This window comes from Ceratotherium simum, chromosome 26, assembly GCF_057802395.1.
Source record: "Ceratotherium simum simum isolate JZ-2026a chromosome 26, ASM5780239v1, whole genome shotgun sequence".
Lineage (NCBI taxonomy): Eukaryota > Metazoa > Chordata > Mammalia > Perissodactyla > Rhinocerotidae > Ceratotherium > Ceratotherium simum.
The window spans coordinates 1,228,134-1,248,048 of NC_141925.1; the positions used below are offsets into that span (position 1 = coordinate 1,228,134).

General features: G+C 53.4%; 1 pseudogene across 1 annotated transcript; it reads left to right on the forward strand.

Moving 5' to 3' along the window:
• The first annotated feature begins 15,352 nt into the window (after positions 1–15,352).
• Positions 15,353–17,134, forward strand: LOC101398382 (tryptase-like; annotated as a pseudogene). The gene is made up of 5 exons (XR_015556434.1): positions 15,353–15,541; positions 15,687–15,852; positions 15,958–16,222; positions 16,559–16,722; positions 16,797–17,134. The product of XR_015556434.1 is annotated as a tryptase-like (transcript).
• Positions 17,135–19,915: the final 2,781 nt, after the last annotated feature.

The following is a 19,915-nucleotide window of genomic DNA, read 5'->3' on the forward strand; positions in this document are numbered from 1 at the left end:
GGGTGGGCCAGACAGCACCAGCCCCTCTCCGCGGGTGCCCCAGACCTCTCCCACCCAGGATGGGCAGAGGGGGCCTCCAGGAGGAAGCTCCTAACTGGAGCAAGATTTGGGGAAGCGACTTCATCTCTTTGTGGGTGTTTCTACATCTGGGCACCTCAGGCCTTGGGAGGGGCAGCAGGGCAGGGCAGGGGCCCCTACCCTGGGCTTTCCCCTTATCTAGCCTACAGCCCCAGGAAACTGGACCCAGCTTGACCCAGGACGGTTTACAGATAACAACGAACATTGGCTCTAATCAGGGTGGGTCAAGGCTGCGGGGCCAGGCTGAGCCAGAAGGGGGTGGGCAGAAGGTCAGCCCCTCTCTGTGGCCAGCCTGGGGATGGGCAGATCCTGCATCCTCCCGAGGGGATGGTGCCCAGGTGGTCAGGCCACTGCAGACAGACATGGCCCTCCACTCCTGGCCCCCAGGGTCCTGGGCGACAGAAGACTCCCCTCCAAGCCAGGAGGGTGTTGCCAGAGCCAGGCGAGGGACACCCTTCCCTCTGCCTCAGCTTGCTTTCCTGTCAAATGGGGACAGAAACGGCACCGTGTCATGGCGCCATCAAGGGGACTGCACGGACGGTGCCGAGGCTGGCTTCACTGGCTTGCGAGCTGTGCCACCACATAGCCCCAAGCTCAGAAGGGCCTCCTGCCTGGCTCACTGCTCTGCTGTCACCATTCTGAAATTTGTAATCATTTTTGAACAAGGGGCCTTGCATTTTCAGTTTGCACTGGGTCCCCCAAATTATGGAGCCAGTCCTGGGTGCATATGTGGTGCTTCTTTGTGGACAGCAAGCCTGGAATGCAGTGGGCATGAGGACTTGGAAGGAGCTGTGGTGTGCTCGTTTCCTCCAGCCACTGTCAGAAGTGATCACAAACTCTGTGGTTTAGATGACACACGTTAGTCATCTTATGGTCCAGTAGGTCAGCTATCTGACGTGGGTCTCAGGGACTAAAATCAAGGTGTCAGCAGGGCCGCGTTCTGTCTGGGGGCTGCAGGGGACAATCTGTTTCCTGGCCTTTTCCAGCTTCCAGAGGCCTCCGCATTTCTCTGCTCCCCCGTCCTCAGACACGCTGCATCTCTTGGGCCCGCCTCTACCATCGCGGCACCTCCTCACCACAGCTGGGGCAGCGTCTGTGACTCCAAGGACTCGAGTGGGGACATTGGGCCCACCTGGGTAATCCAGGCTCCTCTCCACCTCAGGCTGTCCCTTAATCTCATCTGCAGCCCCTTTACCCCATGAGCGCGTGTAATCACAGGTGCTGGGGGCTAGGACTGGGCATCTGGGAGGGGCCCGCCTTCTGCTTCCCACATGCGTGCTGGGGTGCAGCTGGGGAGAGGGGTCTCCCACGCTGGAGGATAATTGAGCTGGGACAGGTGAGGGCCCTGAAGTCCCCTCCTGTGGGGACCCGGGGTGGCACTGGGGGTCCAGGAGACAGAGGACCTGGGTTCGTCCAGACCTGCCTCCACCCCCCACAGTTGGCGACATCAGGCCTCCTGGGCCCTGGGAGGGGTGGCCTGGGCCCAGGACTCGTGGGCTCCAACCCTGTTCCCCCTGGAGAGTGGTGCCACTATCAATTTTATTGGTCACCTGGTCAAATGTGGGACACGCACCTTTGAGCCGCGGCTCCAGGCCAGGTACCAGTGGGAAGGAGACAAGTCCATGCTCTGAGAAGCCACATCCTGGTGGATCATCAGGCAACTCCCCCCACCTGTGCCTCAGTTTCCCACATCTAAGGGGATCTCAGAGGGCCCACAACCTGGCCTGTGATTGGGAGCCAGGGAGGGAGCTGGGGATGGGCAGGCAAGTCCCAGCCCCTCTCAGGGCCCCCTAATCAGCTCAGTCATCAGGCCCTGGCCAGAGGACGGTTAGGGCAGCTAAGCCCGGCTGATCTGTGGTGGAGACCACGGGACCCGGGGACGGGGGTGGGGACAGGGACACTGGGGAGGGTGGGTTGGCAGGGGACTCCAGTCACGGGGCCTGAGCTGTCTCCTCCTGGTTCAGTCTGGGCCTCTATTACTTTTTTGTTTTTAAATATACTTTTTATTTTAGAACAGGTTTAGATTTACAGAAAAATTGTAAAGACATTGTAGACACCACCCCCCCCACCCCGCGCCCTGCACCCACTCACCTGCTGATGGACTTCTGGCTGTCTCCTGTTTGGGGTGTTAAGCATAAACATTACTGTCATTGCTGCAAACATTACTGTCCGGGTCTCTTTGTGGAGGTCTCCGTCTCTCTCTCAGTATTTCTTCACACAAGATTATTCCCGAGCCCTCTGCACTCTCCCTGCTCCCGTCGCTCCTGCAGGGGCCCAGCTCCTCTCCACGGCGAGCGGTATTCAGAAGCCCGATCCAAGTGGTCGGTGTTGCTGATCGCTCTGGGATGCCACCTGCACAGAGCTAGGGAGGGCATGTGTGCTTGCACATACATGAGTGCACACACGTGCACACACATTGTGTCCATAGTTCCATATCTATACTGAAACCATGGACCCCACCCCAGTCCCACAGCACAGGGTTTATTCCAGTTTCCTCTCTCTCCATACTGGCCTGCCCTCTCTGGCATGTGAAGCCTGGTTCCCATCCCTAATTCACTGATTTACTGATCAATCCCTGTCCCCCAACCCCGAACCGTGTGTAACAATCTCCCATCTCCATTCCCCCTCCCCTGAGCACATGTCTCCCCTCACTCCCGCGATGCCCTGTCTCTTTTCTCGGACTCTGACTCCCACTGGGACTGGCTGGTGGGGCTCCTGGCGCCACGTTCTGGAGGAAAGGGAGGGAGATGAAGGGGGCGGTGGGCAGAGCCTGAAACATTCCGCCCCCTCGGTGGGTGTGCAGGGGTGTCTCCGCTTAATCTGCACTTTCCTACCGAGGCGGCGGGATGAGCACCTTCTCATGCTTCCTGGTCACTCGCACAGCTTCTCCCATGGAGTCTCTGCTGTTGCCCACTTTTTATTTAGGTGGGGCGTCTTCTCACTGAGTTGTAAGACTTGCTTTCCTTTCTTTTCTTTCCGTCCCCTCCCTCCCTCCCTTTCTTTCTTATTTGGACACAAGTCCTTTACCAGATACATACGTTGCACCTTGTTCTCCCAGTCAGTGGACCGTACGTTTGTTTTCTTAATAGTGTCCCTCAGAGTGTAAGAGTTAAATTTTGATAAAGTCACATTTTCCAATTTTTTCTTTTTTGGTTGGTGCTTTTTGAGTCCCCTCTGCCTCCCTCCAGGTGTGAAGATTTTCTGCTGTGCCTTCTCCTGGGTGTTCTATAGTTCTCAAGTCTACATTTAGGTCTACGACCCCTTTTGAATTAATTTGTGTGTGTTATGAAGCAGGTGTCAAGGCTCATGGTTTTCCCATATGGATGACAATGGTTGCAGAGGCATGTGGAAAGAAGGTCATCCTTTCCCTCTCCTGAAAATAACTGATCATTTGTGTGTGGTCTATTTTTGGACTGCTGTTTCATTGATCTCTACATCATCCTACACTAATACCACACACTCTGCATTACTGCAGCTTCTTATCAAGTCACCACAGTCCCACCGCGTGATCCACACTGTGTGTCAGTGCCTGGGGTCACCGTGTGTGGGTTTGTATCTGGGTGACCCTCACACTGCAGGGTTGGTGCCTCCACTTCCCTGCAGCCCCTGTAGGAGGTGGAAGTCTGCACTGTGGACGCAGAGACTGCAGCCAGGACTGCATCAGCCCTGGGAGCGGCCTGAATTGGCCTGAGATGCTGTGTGCTGGGTCTCCAGGGATACCTGCCAGGTGAGCCCAAGCAGGCGAGGCGGAGGATGGAATTACCCCCTGGAATCTTGGTTCTCACCCCACTCTGCCCCCAGGATGACTCCGGAGGGCCTCTGGTCTGCCAGGTGGATGGCACCTGGCTGCAGGCTGGCGTAGTGACCTGGGGTGAGGGCTGAGGCTGCCCTGACTGGCCCCGGGTCTACACCTGCATCCCTGCCTTTGCTCAGAGCCTAGGTTGGCTCTCCCTCCCTCCTGACCTCTGACCCTTGACCCGTGACCCGCTCACTCCTCCTGGCAGGGCACCGAGGGCACCAGCCACATGCTGGTCCTGGAGGAATTGCCCTGCAGCAGCCCTGCCCTGCCCAGCTCAGTGTCTTCTCCCCGCGGAGAAACTGAGGCTGGGGAGTGCAATCACCTGCCAAGGTCGCACGCAGGAGGGTCTGGAGACCCCAGCGCTGGACGTCCACGTCATGTGCGCCCACACCCACCCCCGTAGAGCCCGGCCCACTCCTCTGAGGTCCTAGCCCAGGGCCGACGCCTCAGTCAGACCCCGGCTCTGTGACCCTGATCCCGCGGGCAGGCAAGGGGTGGGCGGGCAGTCAGCTCCTCCCCTCCCCTCACCTGCCCAGCCCCCCCCTGCTGGGGCTGAGGGGCCTGAGCTTTGCATTACCAAGCACTCCCTCTGGTGGACTTGCCGGGAACTGCGGGATTCTGGAGGGAGCGGGGCGGGCGGCAGAAATAACCTGGCTTTATTGGTGAGGGACAAGATTACGTGCACAGAAAAGCCAAAGCATTCAACAAACACCGGGATAAGTGCATTTCGCGAGGCTGTGAGATACAATATCAATATGCAAAAATACTGTATTTCTAAATACAGCCATCAATAATAGGAAAATAAATATAATACCATTTGCTATAGATTTAAAAAAAAAATCAAACACAAGCGATAAATTTAATGAAAGGTGTGCAAAGCCTCTACACCAAAAAGTACAAAACATGGCTGAGAGAAATTTAAAAATCCCTAAAGAGGAAGAGCTGTGTCATGTTGCTGGATCGTTAGAATATCGATTCTCCCCATGTTGAATTAGAGACTCATGCAATCCACTCGACAGCCCAGCAGCCTCACTTTTCTGCATAAATTGACAATCTGATTCTAAAGTTAATACAAAAATGTGAAGGACCTAGGATAGCCAAGACAATCCAGAGGGAAAAGAATGATGACGGTGCACTCATCCTTCCCGATTTCAAGACTTACTACAGAGCTGGAATACTTAAGGCAGGGCAGTACCGAGGAAGGATGTAGAAATCGATAAAAGGAATGGAACAGAGTTTAGAAATAGATCCAAAATTACAGAATCACTTGATTTGTGAGAAGGATGTCACCGACATTGGATGGGTAACGGGTGGACTTTTCAATAAACGGTGATGGACTGGTAAGTGTATGGGGGAAACTTACATTCTACACAAAAATCAACTCGAGAAGGATTTATGTGAAATGTGGGTATTGACACTATTCAGCTTCTAGAACAGACCAGGAGAATATCTTCATTGCAGGGGAATACTTCTTGTCAACAAAAAGAGAATGAACTACAAATGCACACACACCTGGATGAATCTCAAAATTGTTACACGGAGCAAAAGAAGCCAGAAGCAACACGTGTGAGCCCTTCTGTGAGGTTCTAGAACTGGCAAAACTAACCTACGGTGCTAGAAATCACAATGGTGGCTACCTCTGGGGTGGGGAGGGGGTTCTTTACTAGAAGGAGACATTCTGGCTGATGAAAATGTTATATATTTTGTTTTGGATGGTGGTTACACAGGTTTTACAATCATCAAAACTCATTGAACTGGAATATATATACTTCCAGTTTCTGCTCTGACAAATAAAGAGCTGGGAATTCATTACTTCCATCCTCATAACAAGAAAATGAAGAACAAACTGAAAGCCAAGTGAAGACCCATCAGAGAATTGAGTTCACAGGGCACACCACTGCCCCAGACTGGAGAGACAGATGAAGACAGAAGCCACCACTCCCTGTGAGGAGAAGCTGCAGCAGAGCCTGGTACAAACACTTACAGGGAAATTGCCTAATTACTGGAGACTCAGCATGGGGAACTTGAGGGCTAAAACCTCCTGGGACCCAGTCGGGGGGTGCTGCACTTTGATGAGTTTTTCCTTCAGGAGCTGCACCATACTCTCAGGGAGAAGATCCAAGAAAAACCCCTCATGCTTCAGGCAGGGGGAGGGGGAAATAACCAATTAGAAATACACCCAGAGCAGGGAAAACCACCTTAGCAGACCTCGGGGAAGGAAAAGTAGACACTCAGCCCCCACCAGCCTTCCTGTTGGCCCGGGGACTAAAGCCCACTAAGAAGCTGAGATTTGTTCATAGGATTATAGAAGACTTCTCTGCAGTCACAACACCTTCCTGCCACATCAACAAGGCCCCAGTATAATAACAGTGGGTTACAACTGGGAGAGGTACAGGACTCAGACTCTATTTAAGAAGGAGCTTCTAGGGAAACCAGACAACAGGAGAGACAAAACCAGGAAACCAGAGGAAATCGAAGCCTTGTAAACAGTAAACACAGCCCAGCTCCAGCCGGGAAAACATAAACTCTCACACTAAAGGCCTATTTACCTCAGTTCCTATTACCCAATATATACTTTATATCCAGTTTCCACCAAAAAATCACAACGCATGCTAGAAGGCAAGAAAAAACACCATCAGAAGAGACAAAGCAAGCAACAGAGCCAGACTCAGATTTGGCAGAGATTTGGATACTATCAACTGAGAATTTATTTTTATTTTTTATTTATTTTTATAATTTTATTTATTTATTTTTTCCCCCAAAGCCCCAGTAGATAGTTGTATGTCATAGCTGCACATCCTTCTAGTTGCTGCATGTGGGACGCCGTCTCAGCATGGCCGGAGAAGCGATGCGTCAGTGCGCACCCGGGATCGAACCGGGGCCGCCAGCAGTGGAGCGCACTTAACAGCTAAGCTACGGGGCCGGCCCCTCAACTGAGAATTTAAAATAACTATGATAGGGGCCGGCCCCGTGGCTTAGCGGTTGAGTGCGTGCGTTCCGCTGCTGGCGGCCCGGGTTCGGATCCCGGGCATGCACCGAGGCACTGCTTCTCCGGCCACACTGAGGCCGCGTCCCACATACGGCAACTGGAAGGATGTGCAGCTATGACATGCGGCTATCTACTGGGGCTTTGGGGGGAAAAAAATAAATATAAATAAAATCTTTAAAAAAATAAATAAATAAAATAACTATGATAATATGCTAAGAGCTTTAATGGAAAACATGGATACCATGCAAGTACAGATGGGTAATATAATCAGAGAGATAGAAACCCTAAGGAAGGATCAAAAGGAAATGCTAGAGATCAGAAACATTGTAACATAAATGAAGAACTTCTGGTCAATGTCTTACTGGAGTACTAGATAGTGCAATAAGACTGGAAAAGGAAATAAAAGGTGTGCAGATTTGGAAAGAAGAAATAAAATAGTCTCTGGTTGAAGATGCCATGATTGTCCATTTAGAAAAATCCCAAAGAATAGACAAAAAGCAAACAAACAGATTCCTGTAACTAATAAGATATTATAGCAAGGTTGCAGGACATAAGGTTTTTGTTAAAAAGTCAATTGTTATATTGTGCATATTGCTATATACCAGCAATGAAGGATTGGAATTTGAAATTAAAAACACAATACCATTTACATTAGCATTCCCAAAATGAAGTACTTAGGAATAATCTAACAAGGTATTTACAAATTCTATATGAAGAAAACAACACAACTCTGATGAAAGAACTCAAGGATCTAAATAAGTGGAGAGCTAGCTGATGTTCATGGATAGGAAGACAATGTTATTAAGATGTCATGTCTTCCCAACTTCGTCATAGATTCAATGCAATCCCAATCAAAATCCCAGCAATTTATTTCATGAATCTCAACAAATTGATTCTGAAGTTTATGTGGAAAGGCAGAAGACACAGAATAGCCAACATGATATTGAAGAAAAAGGACAAATTTGGAGGACTGACAATACTCATCTTCAAGACTTACTATAAAGCTATGATAATGTTGATGAAAGAATAGACAGATCAATGGAACAGAATAGAGAGCTGAGAAATAGACTCACACAAATAAAGTCAACTGATCTTTGACAAAGGAAAGAGGCAATTCAGGAGAAAAGATGGTCTTTTCAACAAGAAGTACTCCACAACTGGACATCCACATGCAAAAAATAAATCTTGACACAGACCTTTCACAAAAATCAATTCAAAATGGATCATAGGCCTAAATGTAAAATGCAAAACTATAAAACTTCTAGGGTCGGCCCCGTGGCTTGGTGGTTAAGTGAGCGCGCTCCACTGCTGGCGACCCGGGTTCGGATCCCGGGCTCGCACCGACGCACTGCTTCTCCGGCCATGCTGAGACCACGTCCCACATACAGCAACTAGAAGGATGTGCAGCGATGACACACAACTATCTACTGGGGCTTTGGGGGGAAAAAATAAATAAATAAAATCTTAAAAAAATAAAATAAAATAAAATAAAACTTCTAGAAGATAACATAAGAGAAAATCTAGATGACCTTGGGTTTGGTGATGACTTTTTTTGTGTGTGAGGAAGATCAGCCCTGAGCTAACATCCATGCCAATCCTCCTCGTTTTGCTGAGGAAGACTGGCCCGGGGCTAACATCCGTGCCCATCTTCCTCCACTTTATGTGGGACGCTGCCACAGCATGGCCTGACAAGCGGTGCATCGGTGTGCGCCCAGGATCTGAACCCGGGCCGCCAGCAGCAGAGCGCGTGCACTTAACCGCTACGCCACGGGGCCCGCCCCCTGGTGATGAGTTTTTAAATACAACATTAAGGCATGATCTATGAAAGAAAAAACTGATAAGTTGGACTTCATGAAAATTATAAACTGCTCTGCAAGAGACACTGCCAAGAGAATGAGAAGACAAGCGCAGAGTGGGAGACAATCTTTGCAAAACACACATTGGATAGAGGACTGTTACGCAAAATAGACGAAGAACTCTTAAAACTCAACAATAAGAAAGCAGGCAACCCAACTAAAAAACAGGCAAAAGACTGAACAGATCCTTCACCAAAGAAGATATACACATGGCAAATAAGCTCATGAACAGATGCTCAACATCTCATGTCATTAAGGAATCGCAAATTAAAACGAGATACCACGACACACCTACTAGGACGGCTACAAATCCAAAAAACTGACACTCCAGAGGCTGATGAGGATGGGGAGCAATGGAAGCGTTCATTCATCGCTGGTGGAAATTCGAAATGGTACGGCCACTCTGGAAGACAGTTTCTTACAGTGCTAAACATAGGCTTACCATATGATCCAGCAACCACGCTCCTGGGTATTTATTTACCCAAGTGAGTTCAAAACTGTGTCCACACCGAAACCTGCACACGAATGTTGATAGCAGCTTTATTCATAATTGCCAAAAACTGGAAGCAACCAGGATGTCCTTCAGTAGGCGAATGGATAAGCAAACTATGGTACATCCAGACAAAGGAATATTGTTCAGTGATAAGAAGAAACGAGCGGGGCCGGCCCCGTGGCTTAGTGGTTAACTGCGTGTGCTCTGCTACTGGCGGCCTGGGTTCGGATCCTGGGCGCGCACTGACACACCGCTTCTCCGGCCATGCTGAGGCCGCGTCCCACATACAGCAACTAGAAGGATGTGCAACTAAGACATACAAGCATCTACTGGGGCTTTGGGGGAAAAAAAAAGGAGGAGGATTGGCAATAGATGTTAGCTCAGAGACGGTCTCTCTCAGCAAAAAGAGCAGGATTAGCATGGATGTTAGCTCAGGGCTGATCTTCCTCGCAGAAAAAAATAAAAAAGAAAAAAAGAAGAAGAAATGAGTTATCAAGCCATGAAAAGACATGGAGGAAACTTAAATGCATATTGCTAAGTGAGAGAAGCCAATCTGAAAGGCTACATACTGTACGATTCCAACTACATGACACTCTCGAAAAGGCAAAACCATGGAGATAGTAAAGAGATCAGTGGTTGCTGGAAGTTCAGGGGAGAGGGATGAACAGGTGGAGCACAGAGGATTTTTAGGGCAGTGGAACTGTTCAGTATGATGCTGTAACGGCGGATGCATGACACGATGCGTTTGTCAAAATCCATAGGATGTACACCACCAAGAGAGCACCTTAACGGAAACTATGCGTGTTAGTCAACAACCATGCATCAGGATTGGTTCCTCAGTTGTAACAAGGTACCTCACTAACGCATGGTGTTCATGCTGGAGGAAATCGGGGCGTGGCAGGAGGGGGTCTATGGGAACTCTGTACTCTCTGCTCAGTTGTCTGTAAACCTAAAACTGCTCTAAAAATAAAGTCCATTAATTAAAAAAAAATTATACAACTTCACAAGCAACTTCACCTGACAACAATAGGCGTTAAATTCCCCCTCGTATTTGTGTTATGTGGTCACACATTTTGCCTCCACACTGGCTATGAACACACAGTACCTTGTTTGTGTTTTTCCTTTAAACCAACAATTTTTATCCTTTAAATATTGTTTGGATGAGGAAAACGTCTTCCACGTTCACAGTTAGTTCCATTTCCGGAACGTGTCTGCATTGCCATCGTTTCCCTTCTGCCCGCAGGCCTTCCTTCCACATCCCTCGTGGTGCAGATATGCTGGAAATGAACCCTCTCAGCGTTTGTTTGGTTCAGACAACCCTTTATTTCACCTTCAGTTTTTGAAGATATTTACACCGGGTAAATAATTCTATGTCGATAGTCTTTTTTTCTTTTTTCTTTCTTTTACTAATTTAACAATGACTTCCCATCATCTGCTGGCTCATAGATTCTGATAAGTCTCCTGTCATTTCTCTCTCTGCTTCAATGTAACGTGTTTTTCCTCCCTTGGATATTATTAATATTTTCTCTCTGTCAGTGGTTCTCAGCAATATATGACCTGCTCTGGCGTGTTTTTCTTTAGGTTTATTCTATTTGGGGTTCACTGAGATTGTTACATCTGTGGGTTTATAGTTTTCATCAAATATGGAAAGTTTTTGATTGTTAATTCCTCAAATATCAATTTAGTTTATTCCTCTTCCTCTCCTTCTGGGGCCCCGGTTTATTCTACACTGTTTGATTCCCAGGTGATTCTGTTGGGTTTTTTCTGCCTTTCTTCTCTCTGTACTTCATTTTAGATAGTTTCTATTACTATGTCTTCAATTGTATCCTCTCCTTCTGTGTCTAGAGAACCCCATGCACTGTGCATTGTTTTCAATACAGCTCTGTTATTGTCCATCTCTAGCTATTCCTTTGGGTCTTTTTTATAGCTTCCACCTCTCTCATCACACCCCTGTATCCACTACCTTCTTGAACACGTGGAACATACTTCCAACAGCTGTTTCAACATCTTTGTCTGCTGGTTCCATCATCTCCATCATTTCTGGATCTGTCTAGAGTGATCATCTTTTCCTATTCCTTTTCATGGCTGGTAAATGTTTTAACTTTAAAAAAAATGTGGTAAAATACATATAACATAAACTGTACCATTTTAACCACTTTTAAGCATAAAGTTCAGTCGTGTTAAGTGCATTCACACTGTTGTGAAACCCATCTCCAAAACGCTTTTCATCTTGCAAAACTGAAACTCAGTCCTCATTAAACTACCCCCACTTCCCCTCCCCCAGCCCCTGGCACCCCCTCCCCCTTCTATGTTCTGTCTTTATGAGTGTGACGCTCCAGGGCCCTCATGGAATTAGAGTCATATGGTATTTTTCTTTGTGACCACGCCTGGTAATTTTTGATGGGACGTCAGAGCTTGTGAATGCTATATGCTGTGTTGCTGGATTTTGTTACATTCCTTCAAATAGTTTTGGGTTGTGTTGTAGCATGCAGTTAAGTAATTTGGAATCAACTAGATCCCTTTGAGGCTAAAGGCCCCTTCTGAGGACGTTAGCACTGCTGTGTACTGTGAGGTTTCTCCCTTCAGTGGGGGGAACGTGGAATACTCCCAGCCCCGTGTGAGCTCCAGGAGTCCTTCCCCCACTCCTGTCCGATGGTGCACGTCCCTGACCTCATGCCTCAGGCTGATACTGTCCTCTCACGCATTGGCAGGACTCCAGGGGGCCGCTCTGCGGGTCTCTGGAGCTCTCTGTGTGCAGGCGTCTCCTCCCTGGCTCCCTGCCTCACAAATTCTGGCTGCCTTGGCTTTCCCACCTGCACCGCGGCCTGGAAACTGCCTCCCGATGGTGCGCTCTTGTAACTTTAGGTCTCACCTTGCTGTCTACCCCTCTCTCAGGGACAGCTCCATGCTGCCTGCTGCCCAAAGTCTGTAGGCCGCCGTGTCACGCACTTCCCCCGAGGTCTAGCCGTCTACAGCAGGGGTCACGTTCGGCTCCTGATGCTCCATCTCGGCTGGAAGCAGCTGTCCCGGGCTTGGGGTCCTCACTGACCACACTGGGCTGGATTCGGAAAGGTGGGGCTGGCCTGGGAGGACAGGTTACCCTCCTGGAGTATGAGCTCCTCTTAGCCATTCTTCTTTTCATTCAAGAGAACTGTCCTTTTGAAGTGCAACAGGGGAGACCGTGAGGGCTCTGCACCGGCCGTGGTCTCTGTCATTCGGTCTTCACGCTGCCCCAGATGTCATAAGGAGCCTGGGCCTCCAGATGGCTGGGAGGCTGTGGGCCAGCACTGCAGGTACAGGAGTGTCTCTAAGCAACAGGTGGCAGGGGCGGCGATGCCTGTCCTGGAAGGTGAGGGCTGCATGGCACAGGCCACGTCCATGGCGAACAAGACCTCTCCCCTCACTCACTGGTCACGGGGGCTACAGTCCTCCTCTCCCCACCTACACGCCCCCAACTCTGGTCTCCCACATGCTCCCTCTGTCATCCTCAAATCCTGCCCCTGGGGAGGCCCACTCTCTGGGCCCCTCCTCCCCAGAGGGGCAGCCCATCCACCAGGGGTGGCCCCGCCCCACTTTCCTCCAGGACCCCATCTCTGGCAGGCTGGGGCTCTCTGGGCATCCCCAGGCTCCTTCACTGGGGCTCTGGGAGTCCTCCCCTGACTTTCTCACTAGGGGTCCTACCTCAGGTCAATGTTTTGCATTGCCTGGGGAGGCAGAATCCCTGTGTCTGGCCCCAGAGTAACCCCAGTGCCTGGGCCCCACCACAACCTGGTGGGACAGGACCCACCTTGGAGCTGCCCGATCACCCATCCAGAACTGGACAGGGGAAGGAACTCTGCGGACTGGGTCATTCCTCCTGGATTCTGAGGGCCACAGCCAGAGATCTCCCCAGGGGCTACCCCGGGCACTGAGTGCAGCCCACTGGCATTCATTCATTCAGTCACTCATTCAGTTAGGAATCTGCAGTAAGGTCAAGAAGTCACTCCTTCTGGGGCCCTAGCCACATACCGCCTGCCAATAGCCTCTCTTCCCAGGCACTGGGACACCATATCCTTGCAATGCATGGTACAAAGTCTCAGAAGCTCTTGTAAATGTGAACCCCAAGATGATCGCCCAGCTTATATTGCGTTTTTATTACTAATTAGGTGAAAAATATTTTTATGTGCATATGGTCATTTATATTTCTTCAACTAAGTGTTTATTTTGGTTGTTACTGATTTTATATGAGGGAGTTCAACTTTTTGTTACTAAATTGCAAGAGTGAGGATGTCGTGCTTGTGAAGCAAGGATATTCGCCCTGAGGGGTCTCCCGCAGGACCCAGTTGGGTCTGTTAACTCCTTCCCACCAGCTTCCATCCTCCCGCCCCGCTGTGGCCCCTCCAGGTGAGGGGGCCAGGGCATCGGGGCGAGGCATCCCAGGGCCGCCCCCCTATTGGTCCAATGCTAGCCCATCATAGCAATAACATCCTCAAGCTGCTGATTGGTCGGCCTCCTAGGTCTGAGCCAATCAGAGCCTTGCTTGAGGCACCGGCCCTCTGTGCACCCGCAGCCCCGCCTTGTCCCTTGGCGGGTCCTGGGTTCCAGGATGTGAGCTGTCTGTCCCTGCTCCGTCGGCCTCGTGCCTGGGACCCGGTCGCGGCACTTGGAGGCGTTGGGAAGTTCGTTGACAGGATGAGTGAGGAGCAGGGTCAGCTGACAGGGAGGCCTGAGATGGGGCCAGGACACCCCCCGCACCCCCCGGGTGCTGCCCCCAGGAATTGAGTTGAGTAACCCCTGGGGTGTGCAGGAGCGCCAGCCAGGGACAGGCGGCCCTGAGCCAGAATGATGTCCGTGCAGGGTGGGGGCAGGGCGAGGCCTCCCTAGGGCACAGGAGCTGCCCCCGGGATGCCAGTAGGGGGTTCAGAGGGGCCAGGAGGCAGCACGTGTGTTGGGGGGGGTTGCTGCAGGCCCCAGGTGACCAGCAGGCCCGGGGAGAGTGAGGACGTGGGTGGTCATGGGCAGGGCAGGGACAGTGGTCAGCCCTGGTCATGGAGGACGGGGGATGGGGTGGTGGGGCCTGGTGGGGGGTGTCCAAGGAGAGCCGGCCCTGGCGTCTTCTGTTATCTCACTGTCACTTCCTTCTGCCTGTCCCTCTGCTGATGGCGCTCAGATCCCCGAGATAACAGGGTACTGCTGCCATCAGCGGAACAGCTCAGAGAGGACCCAGAGATGGACGTTGTTGGACCCCCCTGCCCCCTGAGGAATTGGATCTGCCATCCGGGCAGGCGCAGCAGGGCCCCTTCCTGGCCCAGGACACTTGGTGCTGTTACCTCCCAAAGCTGTTTCCTCATCTGACAAGAAGGCCTCATGTCAGACCCTCCCTAGAAGTGAGGTGGGGAGGGTTGCCCCACCCCCCCATGGATGCAGAGATGTGAGAGGGGTGACACTGCTAAGTGTCACTGTCCCATGGGCATCTCCCTGCTTCTCTGAGGGGGGATCACGGACATGGGCTCCTCTTGGCAGGTTGGGGTGGGAACGACTGGTCAGATAGAGTCGGGACAGCACAACCGCCCCTGGGTGCAGCTGTGCCTGAAGGCCTCTGGGGGTGTCCTCGCTGCACCTGGGCAGAGGAGAGGAGCCCGATATCCGCAGCTGGAAGATGCCATCTCAGTGCCAGAGATCAGCTGGCCAATGGAGGGAGGGATGCTCAGATGCCCAGTGCCCAGTACACGGGGGGACCTGGGAGCCCCAGCACACTGAGGGGACTCAAGCGCACGGAATGGAGACTGGAGCCCCTCTCACCCCCACCCCAGCCCCCTGGATTAGCGTCTCAGCCCCCAGAGCCCAGGAGCCAGGACCCACCTTGGGGTGGGGGGTGGCTTATCTTCTGCTTGGCTGCACGGCCCACCCTTGGGGCCATCAGCACCCAGACGGGCATCTGGGCGGTGGGGGTACAGGTCACATGGGGGCCTCTGTCTGAATCATCACTTCCTTCTCTCAGATAGGAGGAGTGCCCCTCCTCTGACCCCCTCCTGGTCTGGAAGGATAAATGGGGAGGGGAGAGCGGGCTGGGTCGACAGCAGCAGGGACCAGCCAAGGTAAGGCCCCCCACCGAGACTCCGACATGGGATGTCACTGTGTAGCACAGTAGCCGAGCCTCAGGACCGAGGCCCGGACCAACCCTGATCCTCGGGGGCCCCGACTCCAGCTGTACCCCACACCCTGCAGCCCTTCAGCCGGGCCCAGCCCCAACCAGGCTCACGCTGCCCCTACTTGCTCCTTCCAGATGCCAAAGCTGCTGGTGCTGGCGCTGCCCCTCCTGGGGAGCCTGGTACATGCAGGCCCCGGTGAGTCCCGACCCCTGGCCCCTCACCCCACTGGCCCAGTGACGGGTGGGTTCAGAGAAACCCAGGGCTGTGCGGGCCAGGGAACGGCTGAGCCCAGGGGCCGGGCTGTGTCCTGTCCTGAGGGCGCTTCCTGCCCCAGCCCCAGGCCTCGGTCTGGAGCGAGCGGGCATTGTGGGGAGACAGGAGGCCCCTGGGAGCAAGTGGCCCTGGCAGGTGAGCCTGAGACTCCACACCCACTACTGGAGGCACTTCTGCGGGGGCTCCCTCATCCACCCACAGTGGGTGCTGACCGCCACACACTGCGTGGGACCGTGAGTCTGCTGGGGCCTGGCGGAGTGGGGTGGCCTGGGGCTCCCCCCACGCCCCGGAGGGTCCAGGAGGCTGCTCAGGCCCCTGAGGGGCGCCCCCTCTCCCAGGGATGTCGAAGACCCCGCAGACATCAGGGTGCAGCTGCGCCAGCAGCACCTCTGTCACGGAGACCAGCTGCTGCCCGCCAGCAGGGTCCTCCCCGCCCCGACTACTACACGGTTGAGAACGGGGCCGGCATCGCCCTGCTGGAGCTCCAGGACCCCGTGAACATCTGCAGCCACGTCCAGCTGGTCACTCTGCCCTCCGCCTCTGAGACCTTCCCCACAGGGATGCTGTGCTGGGTGACAGGCTGGGGCGATGTGGACAATGGAGGTGAGCGTCAGGGACAGCTGGAGGGCTGGGCGGGAGGACCCAGTCACACCCACGGCCCAGCCTCTGGGGTTCCCTTTGGGGACAGGGCCCCGCCGGGCTGGCTCAGGGAGTGGGAGTTTGGAGACTCTGGAAGGGCGAGGTGGCGGGAGGGAGGATGTGCCGAGCGCGGGGCTGGGAGCCCATCAGACCCGGTGCCGCCCCCCTGGGTGCCCGGGAAAGTCGCTTAGCCCACCTGAACCTCCGTTTCCCCTTGTAGGAAATGAGCACGGTCAGGGCTGGTATTTCATGGATATACTTCCCGCCTGACGCGGCCTCTTCCTTCCCTCTCACCCCCAGTCCACCTGCCACCACCGTTTCCCCTGAAGGAGGTGGAGGTCCCCATTGTGGAAAACAGCATTTGTGACACGAAATACCACACTGGCGTGTCCACGGGGGACAGCGTCTGGATAGTCCGTGCCGACATGCTGTGTGCCGGGAACGAGAAGCGTGACTCCTGCCAGGTGGGCCCGCTCGTCCCCCGCAGCCCCCACCCGCCCCTGCCGCAAGAGCCCCCGCTGACCGTCCCCCTCCCCAGGGTGACTCCAGAGGGCCCCTAGTCTGCAAGATGAGGGGCACCTGATGCAGGCGGGCGTGGTCAGCTGAGGTGACAGCTGTGCTCTGCCCGACCGGCCAGGCGTCTACACCCGCGTCACCTACTACTTGGACTGGATCCACCAGTATGTCCCCAAGGATCCCTGAGCCTGGGTCCCGGGGCTGCCACCTGGGTTGGCGGAGAAGCCAGCTCCCTCCTGTCTCCGCACCACTGCTTCTTGCCCAGGTGGCGTCCTTCCCCCACCTTCCCGGCCCCCTGCCTGGAGCCCCCTCCCTGCCTGGCCCAGGGAGCAGGTGGTGGGCGCTGGTCCAGATTAAAGAGCACGGAAAGCAGATGTGGCTGTGGCTGTTTCTGGCTGTGGGTGTCGCTGAGGGAGAGGAAGGGGGTCCAGGGCACGGCCAAGTGCAGCTGCTGTCCCTGTGCGTCCCGGCCCCCGAGCAGTGGGTGTCGCTGTGAGGACGGCCCCTCCTGAGCCCCTTGTGCCCGGGGCCGACTTCTCAGCACACTGGCTCGTGTCTCCTTTTGGGGAGCAGCACCGTGCCCTCGGGACACGTAGAGAGCCACAGATCATTAAAGGAAACCCAGGCGCCCAGCAAGGATGTCAGGATGCAGAGCACAGCCCCCACACCCCCCAACCCTCCCCCTCCACACCATCACCTCCCGGCCTTTCCCTGCAGCCCACACTGTGCACGGTCACATGCGGGATGGCTCTTTTGCCCAGTTTTCCTGTTTGTGTGACTGTAATCGATCGTAACATTCTTTGAGCCTCACCATTCCCTGAACACATGTCTGTGACGGTCTCTCACGATGCCGCCTATAGCCGAGCTCATCATTTCTCACCTCCACTTGGACCCCCCAGAGGTGCCTGTCATCCAGGCTGCTACAGGGGACTTCTTGTCCCCGTCAGGGTCAGGACCAGGTGGCGGTGGCCGTGCCTATGTGCACAACCCGAATGTCTGTGCGTGAGCCAGCAAGGGGGCTGCTCAGGGCTGGGGTCTGCGCATCCTCCATTTTCTAGACCATGCCAAACTCATCTCCAAAGGGGCTTTCCCCTTACATTCCCACCAGCAATTCAGGAGAATGACCATTACAGCCCATTCAGGCCAACATTTGATATTTTCACACGTGCATAGTGGCCTCTTTTGGAGGTTTGAACTCACTTTTTGTAACTATTAACGAGGCTGAGCACCTGCTCGTGTATGGAACACACACCCCCTGGCCGGGGAAGGCCGTCCCCTTCTATCGTCAGATCTCAGTCCCCAGAGGGCTGTATCCCCCACACTTGTCCCGATCCGTGTCACGGACGTGCCCGTGTCCCATGTCTCCCGCTTGTCTTTTGTTGGGATGTGTTCACACCTCCCAGCTGCACAGACGTGTGCTACATCCTTCTTTCCGCTTGTGGACGTGAGGCTGCGATTGCTGTCTGGGTTCCTGGGCTTTTCCCTCCTGGGACCGCGGATTCTAGAGCAGTTTCCCCGAGAACGCCCGCGGGGCAGGGCCGTGTTGATTCTACCAAGGCTGCTCCCATTTCTCCTCCCGCCAGTCGTGGATCACAGTGCTCCCTTCTTCACTGGCCGGTGACAAAGATTCTTTGCTTGACCAAACTTGAGCCAGGTTCCTGGACCTCCTCCTGGGCCCAGCTGTGCCCCTCCTGGGAGAATCCAGTTTTAGCCAGAACCTGGCTGGGTCAGTGTAGCAAGAATCCCCGGAGCCTGGTTCCTGATCACCCTCGATGTCTGAACAAAACTCATCACTCCCCTCCTTGGTGGCCATGGCCCTGGGCTGCCGTCGTCGGGAACCCTATTGGGTCAGTTCAGCCAGAGTCACCCCAGGCCTCCTAGGAATGCTCTACCCACCGGCCCCCCGATGATGCACGCATGCTCCCTGGCCATCCTGTACCCCCGAGCCGTCCCTGCTGGTTCGGAGTGAAGCCCAGTTGTGTGCACGGGTCTTTTCCCCCGTTCCACAGTCCTGAGTAAAATGCGCCTTCACCTCTTGAACTTCTGTCGGCTCTGGTTTTCTTTGAATCCAACACTGGATACAAATGTGAGACACAATGTCTCCCGGGTAGAGTGTAACAACATGTAACACCATGTCCGTGATACATAATATGTTACACGTGATGCATAAGAACAACACAATAGATGTGTTATAGGCTGCATTATGGGAAAAAGGCATACTATGTATTCAGTTTTTGACCTCGGAAGGAACAGCATCCTTGTGCTGTTTCAGTTTGCAATTTGCGCTTATTTCCTCCTGGGGGAGCTGGACATGCCCTGTGTGTGTGTTAGGAGTTTGTCTCCTCTGGCAGTCTGCTCCTCCTTTGTCAATTAGGCTACAGGAGTTCTGGGTTTCTTTTCATCATTTTGAGATTTTTAACTAAATGAATGCATTAACGCTGTTTGCCACAGTTGCTGAAAATCGTTTTGCTTGATTTTTAAAGTTGGAGGTGTTTGTGTTTATAGATTGATTATGCTCACGCACGCATGCACACACACACACGCACGCACACCCACTCTGACCCTATTTCTCCCAGGCTGGTGTCCATGTCAGGCGAGGCTCTAGAACAACCGAGACAGGAGGCTCTTTGTGTTTCCAGCGCAGCCCCAGCCCCAGCCCTCCTGCCCCTGCAGCCCCCCAGGGAGGGGACAGAGGGGCACCGGGAGTCCACCTCCCGCAGCACAGGAGACCCAGGGCTCTGGCTCTGCACAGCCAAACGCTCCCTCAGCTTCCGACTCCGATTTGAAACCTCATAACAGGGGAGGCGCCGAGACTGCACGTTTCTCCTCTTGATCTAGAAGTCATTTCTAATTACAAATGTTGTACAGCCCCCCGCAAACCCTTGCAAGACACAGACGTGTTCAGAAGAAACCTAAAATCTGCCCTCAATCCTCTTTCCCCCATCCTACTCGGAGTCATCACTGTCCATTGCTGGCATGATGACTTCCAGAACTTTCTTAAGCCTGTATAGCTTGGCCTTGGGCTGGATGGAGTGTGGAGGGAGGGGTACACCATGGGGAAAGGCTCAGGGTGGGGTGGGAAGACAAGGATTGGGCACTGGGAGCCTAGAGCCGCAGATCTGACATTTGGGGTGTCCCCGC